Source organism: Tamandua tetradactyla (assembly GCF_023851605.1).
Source record: "Tamandua tetradactyla isolate mTamTet1 chromosome 18 unlocalized genomic scaffold, mTamTet1.pri SUPER_18_unloc_1, whole genome shotgun sequence".
Lineage (NCBI taxonomy): Eukaryota > Metazoa > Chordata > Mammalia > Pilosa > Myrmecophagidae > Tamandua > Tamandua tetradactyla.
In genome coordinates this window covers 1,432,451-1,438,860 of record NW_027518250.1, presented here as the reverse complement: position 1 = coordinate 1,438,860, position 6,410 = coordinate 1,432,451, and the positions used below count along the sequence as shown (strand labels likewise).

The 6,410-nt window shown below is 33.1% G+C and overlaps 1 non-coding gene across 1 annotated transcript; it reads right to left on the bottom strand.

Moving 5' to 3' along the window:
• Positions 1–5,748: 5,748 nt before the first annotated feature.
• Positions 5,749–5,853, bottom strand: LOC143672878 (U6 spliceosomal RNA). Its single transcript, XR_013170090.1, has one exon. It is a non-coding gene; the product is annotated as a U6 spliceosomal RNA (small nuclear RNA).
• Positions 5,854–6,410: the final 557 nt, after the last annotated feature.

The window sequence follows — 6,410 nt, the reverse complement described above, 5'->3', positions numbered from 1 at the left end:
CAGTCATTCCAGGATGGGGTAAGCTGTCTTTTTGATCTCTGTCATGGCTCCAGGAGCTCTTCTGTATAGTTTCTACTCCCCTAGTAGCTGTTCTGGAGGAGGAACTAAGATCTGTGCCTCTTACTAAGCCGCCATCTTCTCTGGAATTCCTTTTTTTGGTTTTTAAGATATTTCTTTGATTTGTGAAATAAAACATATATACAGAAAAGCAATAAAATTCTACAAATTTCTTTCTAGAGAAAAAGTCAAACCAACTTGGTGAAGCTCAGGTTTCAAAGAGAATTCAACATTCTTATATTTAACACTATTATCCCAGTTTTTCAGCAGAGTGAAAGTGAACAAGGCAGATCTTTGGGAAGCAAAGATAAAGACATGGAGGCATAAACAGTTACACACCCATACACACACCTATTATATACACATGGATGAATAAACATATATATATATACACATACACATACATATACAATAAATACATGTTTACAAATGATATTTCTATGTAAGCATTTTGTACATATATACACAAAATGGATACACTCAGATACTCTTTCTGTGACACTGAAAAGATTCTTTGAAAAAAGAGGCTTTTTGGTGGGCTTGTTCAGGGTAGGAATTTTACATGCAAAATAAGGATTTAACATCTTTTAATCTACCCTGAGTCCCTAAAACAGAACTACTTCAATCTGAAGGTGGCAGGCCTAGTCTCTCACCTTGGACCTCATGTCAAATTCTGGACAATAAAGAAGGAGGACAAGAAACAGGATAGAGGACAGCAGTGGAGAGAGATAAAGATAAGAGAGCCACAACAAACCACATTATAAAGAAGTTAGCTGTAGCTTTCTTTGGCCTGCAGCTAAAATTATGTGCCCTCCTCTTGGTATCAAAAACAACTTTGGGTGTACAATGACAGTCAGTGGTAGAATTCTCACCTACCATGAAGAAGACCCCAGTTTGATTCCTGGTCAAGAATTTCCCACCCCCCCTCCAAAAAAACTTTTAACATACAATGTTACAATAATGGGATACTCACATGGAAAAAGAGTGAAATGTGACCCCTAACATACAACAACCAAAAAAAGTAAATATGTATTGTGGTAAATTTAGAGTAAAACATTTCTGCCTTAATTTAGACTACTTTACTCTTTCTATTTGCTCACATCATAAGGGAGAGGTAAGACTAAAAAGCTGTGATACAGAAAGCCACAAATCCCCACATGAAAATCACTCTCATTACTTTCTGGAATCCTAATGATTACTCAACAAACTGGTCCTGCACACCTACTGCATTCTGAGTATGATGCAGAGCAATGGAAATAACAAGAAATAGAAGACAAGCCTTGTTCCTCTGAAGTTTACAATCAAATGAGGAGATGAACAAATCAACTAGCTCAGTTCAAACATGACTTGGGGAGAATAGCCACCACACTACCATCCAGATGGTGCCAAATGCTACTTCTCACCAATAAAGTGAGAAGTGCTCTTATCACATCCAGCATGAAGTGAATAATAAATGAGTATGTGTATCCCACACAAGCTGAACGGACAGGATACAAGGTTCTACTGGTAATCTGCTCTGCCTCTCATGGCACCAAAATACCATTGACAGTTCTACTTTGGAATCTACACAAACCATCTATTCAGACAGATCAACTAGACAGAGAAAGTATCTTTCTGCTATGATGGAGACAAAGGTCTTAGGCATTCTCTATGTGCCTATAGTAATTTAATTCATTGCACTGGCAAAATGCATCTTTTTAAAAGAATATCATTCCATTAATTGACTTCAATCCAAATTTTTCCATCTGCCTTTATTTCTGGTAAAATTTATCAAATAAGTTCATTTAAAGAAGTCTGATCCAAAAATATAGACATTTATAAAGACAGAATAGTGATGAGATGGAATGGAGGATCTTGGTATACTGTGAACCCTGGCTCTAAAAGCACTCAGGAAAAAGCTGGATACTGAACTGGAAATGTGTTGTAAATTAGTTAAGGATTTATTTAATTTATTAAGGGATGCTTTCAAGTTTTAAAGGTGGTTATTGAGTAAATAACATAGTTAAATATTAAATATATAATACATGTTAAAGTATTAAATATTAAAAATATCTCTTCCTACTTAATCAAAGTGTACATTCAAAGTTAGAAAACAAAGTTCACAGTCAGCAATGCCAGAAAGGAGCTGTCAGAAAAAGAATAGGTCAGTCTAATCTCAGGAAAATTACCTGCGTGAGTTTCAGGCATGGAAAACTTAAGCAAATCAGGTGTATTCATCATTAGAGAGCATAAGCACATCAGCTTTCTACCCTAGATTAAGGATCACCTGAAAGGAAGAGACTCTGTAGAGAGGAAAGGCTCTTAGTCCATGATCATCTGAATTAAGTTGACACTCATCTTTCTTGGATAAAAAAATGTTGCTTTGACATGCAACTTCTCTGTGAACTAGAAATAAATATCAACCCACAACGTTATAGAAATGAATGTTCTTCACACAAGAAGATACCATAATTTTTCATATCTGAATCAATTTATTCAAAATATGAGTGAGTAATAAATGAAACCTCAAGTCATCCTTTGACTTCTGAGGTAATTTTAATTCTCTATAACTCGTTCATGGCATTTATCACTTCTGCATTTCTTTGTGTATAGATGATTGGGTTGAAAAAGTGCATTCCAATGGTATAAAATATTGCTACTATCTATCCATGTGCAAAATGGTTGGGGGATGTGTATACATGAATGTACATAGACCAAAGGACAAAATGACTACAATGATGTGGGAGGTACAAGTTGATAAGGCTTTTTTCTTCCCTTCTGCACTGTGGTTTCTCAGAGAATGCAAGATGACAATGTATGAGATTATCAGAAACAAGAAACTCCTTGAGAAAATGGCCCCACTATTATAAATAACCAATAGGTGGTCCATGCAGGCAAGTTCCAATAAGAGCTGCAAACCACAACGATAATAATCAATCGGGGACTGCAGAGAAGCAATCTCAAGGTATTTTTTTAGATTTCAGAAACTCCCTGTCAATATTAGTAATAATGTGTTACAGAGTAGAGAATATCCATCAATAACTTGTGTCATGGATTTTTCCCATTTTTGAACCAGGTAATCCATTTGTTAATGATTATTTTAGTAAAACTCTGAACATTCAATGCATGACTATTTAAATATTTGAAAGGATCTTCCTCAATAAATCCTACATGTGCACATGGACATATATAAACAGAGTATAAATGTAAGATTTTAGCTTACCAAGGAATTGATGTCTGATAATGAGAGAAAATAGCAGAGTGAACAAGCATCCAGAAAGCCTGTCAACCTGGTCCAGCATTTGCATATTATTATGCCTATACTGAGTACATTTCCTTTTATTTTACCTCTTATTTCTTTCCAGTTGTTTTCCATTTAAATTCAACCCTCCACTCCACTTTGTACCTTCTTCCATATCATGTTGTCCACAGTAAAATTCTTCTCCATTTTCATTATTTTGGGAAGGTTGTCATTATAATTTTTTATGATACAATGAGACACTGAGACTGTATAGTTTATGAAAATGAGGTGGAGGGACATTTGCCCAAAATCCAAACATGTTTTCAAATGTCAGGTTTACAGTTTAAATAAAAAGATTTGGAAATGAGCTTAGGAGGTCTCAAATGATAGCTAAGCTTTTCAATAGAATTTTTGTTATCTATAAATATTAAGAAAGAGAATAACATAAAAAAATGAGTTTATATTTATTTTTTCTCTAGCTTTATGCCAGACAATGGAAAATAGTTCTATATACAATATCACATTTATGTACTGTATTCTGTACATTATCAAAGAATGGCATATTCAAAAGCAAAACAAATGTCAGAATAGTAAGATATATTTACAACAGTGAAGCATAATTTCTTCAAATGTAAATAGATTTAATCAGTTGTTATTAAAAATATGACAACAGAGATAACACAAAAATAGGCAAAAGAACTAATTTTACAAGTTCCTGCTCCTTATCAAAAGAATTGAATTTATGAAAATATACTCAATTTCAGTAATAGTTAAATACATTGAAATAAAAATCCCAATTAGTTTATTTTCACCTATTATATTAAGAAAATGATTTTAATGGATATTTTAGCATGTTTTTCTGGCAAAGGCATGGAAAACTATCTCATTTATTTTGATAGGAATTTAACTGTGAGGGATTTTCAACATCTATAATATTACACCACTCCACTGTCATTAACTATACTGCATTCTAGGAAATTTTCCTAAAGTAGTTTTTGTCAAAGTGCTTCAGCAAAAATAAATGGAATACTATTTGCAGTATATACTAATTAATTATTTACATAGAGAGAGAAAGTGATATGGTAGTATCATATAGGATATGATAGGGATAATAGATAGCTTATTTTTTGCAGTGAAAACTTTCAATTGATTATTAAAGATATTTCTTGACTAGAATAAAAGAAAAAGGCCATCCAGTGCACAGATCATGGTTTCCTTAACCATCATCAAATAAAGGACACAGGATCTTGGATGATTTGTATGCTTCTAGAACTGCACAAAGAAAATAAGAGATGAACTGAGACATATTTTAGTGCCAGAAATTAAGGAAGAACTGTAAACAAAAGCCAAAACATACACACACGGAACAGAATCAATAATGAGGAGAACACATACACACACAGGTCCAATGAAGTGAAAATAACAAACAGACACAGAAGCCAAGCAAAACAGGTCTCAAGGCTGAAGCCGGAAAAACATGAGAAACAAAATAAATGGCAGAATATTGAACTTTAACAGATACTATGAAATTAATATGTCTGAGTCCATACTGATATAAGTGATTCAAGAAAAAGCAAAAAAAAAAAAAAAGGATTGGGGAAATAGATTTATCTCCCATGTAGAACATTTAAAACAACACAAAATGGTATATACAGATACTAGTTGTCAAGGAGGTAGAACAGAACTCTTCCCTTTATTATGTGGGATGCACACAAGTACTTCATTTCAAGGAGTAGAGTATGGAAAGTGGGAACGTGGGGTGAAGTAGCTTAATAGTGGAGAAATCTGGCACTATCTTAACCAAGTGACCAAAGTTAACATCAACAGTGCCAAGAGATAATGATAAGATATATTCTTGATATATTGGAATGAAATGGACCCGTTCTGGTCTTCCTCCCCAAAATCCATAACTCCAATCTAATCATGGCAAAACTATGAGAAAACACCAGTTGCTTAATAATGTCCATTCATCCTTTGTACTTCCAAGGTCATCAAAAACAAGGAAATGCTGAGAAACTGTCAATGTCTTCAGAGCCCTAAGGAAACATGATGGTTAAGTGTAATGTGGTATCCTAGATGGGATTCTGGAATAAGAAAAGTATGTCCAGTAAGAAGTAAGGGAATCTGAATAAATATGGTATTTAATTAATACTCATGTATCAACATTGGATAGTTATGACAAATATGCTATTTAATGTAGGAGGATAGTAATATGAGATATTAGTTGAAACTGAGTGTGGAGTATGGCAAAACTGTAATATATTTGCAGCTTTTCTGTAAACTAAAATTATCTGAAATAAAATATTTATATTAAAATGCTGAACACATAAGCATATATCTCTAATTCAATCAGTTTATCAAATATGCAATACCGGTTATATATAAAACTGTCATCTAAATGTCAGGTGAACATAATTCTTTACACCATTAGAATTTTTGCTAATTTTCACCTTTATTTTTTTTTTATTTTTTCAAATATGGAACACTTCATGAATTTGCATGACATCCTTGTGCGAGGGTCATGCTGATCTTCTCTGTGTGATTCGAATTTTAGTATATATCTTGCCGAAGTAAGCATCACCTTTAATTTTAGTAATAGAAACTAAGTAAAAGAGATAGGTAGCTGTGATCTTTGATGTACATACTGTGTGACTGTCACTATAATAATAAAAATTTGACATGCTGACACTTAAATCTACTCTGCGTCTGTTACAGTCATGATTATTTCACTTAACTTCAATGTTAAAGTGAGGCTCAGAGATGTTAATCAATTTGCCTTAATTGTATAAGTAGTGAAGATCAATAATAGAACTGTACTCATATGAAGTCAAACAAAAGCCCCTGGTTTATACTATTGTCTATTTATGTATTTATCATTCTATTTATTTATTATTTATTTGCCTTAATAGACTTCTTTCAGAGGAGTTTTAAGTTTAAAGTAAAATTTGCAGAAAATACAGTTTCCCCATACCCACTTCCACAGTTTCTCCTACAATTAACATTTTACATTAGTTTGGTACAATTGTTACAGTTAATGAATAACTATTGATACCTCCTTTTTATACTGAAGTCTATAGTTTATGTTATGTTTCACTCTTTGTGTCATGCAGTCCTTTGATTTTCACAGGTACCT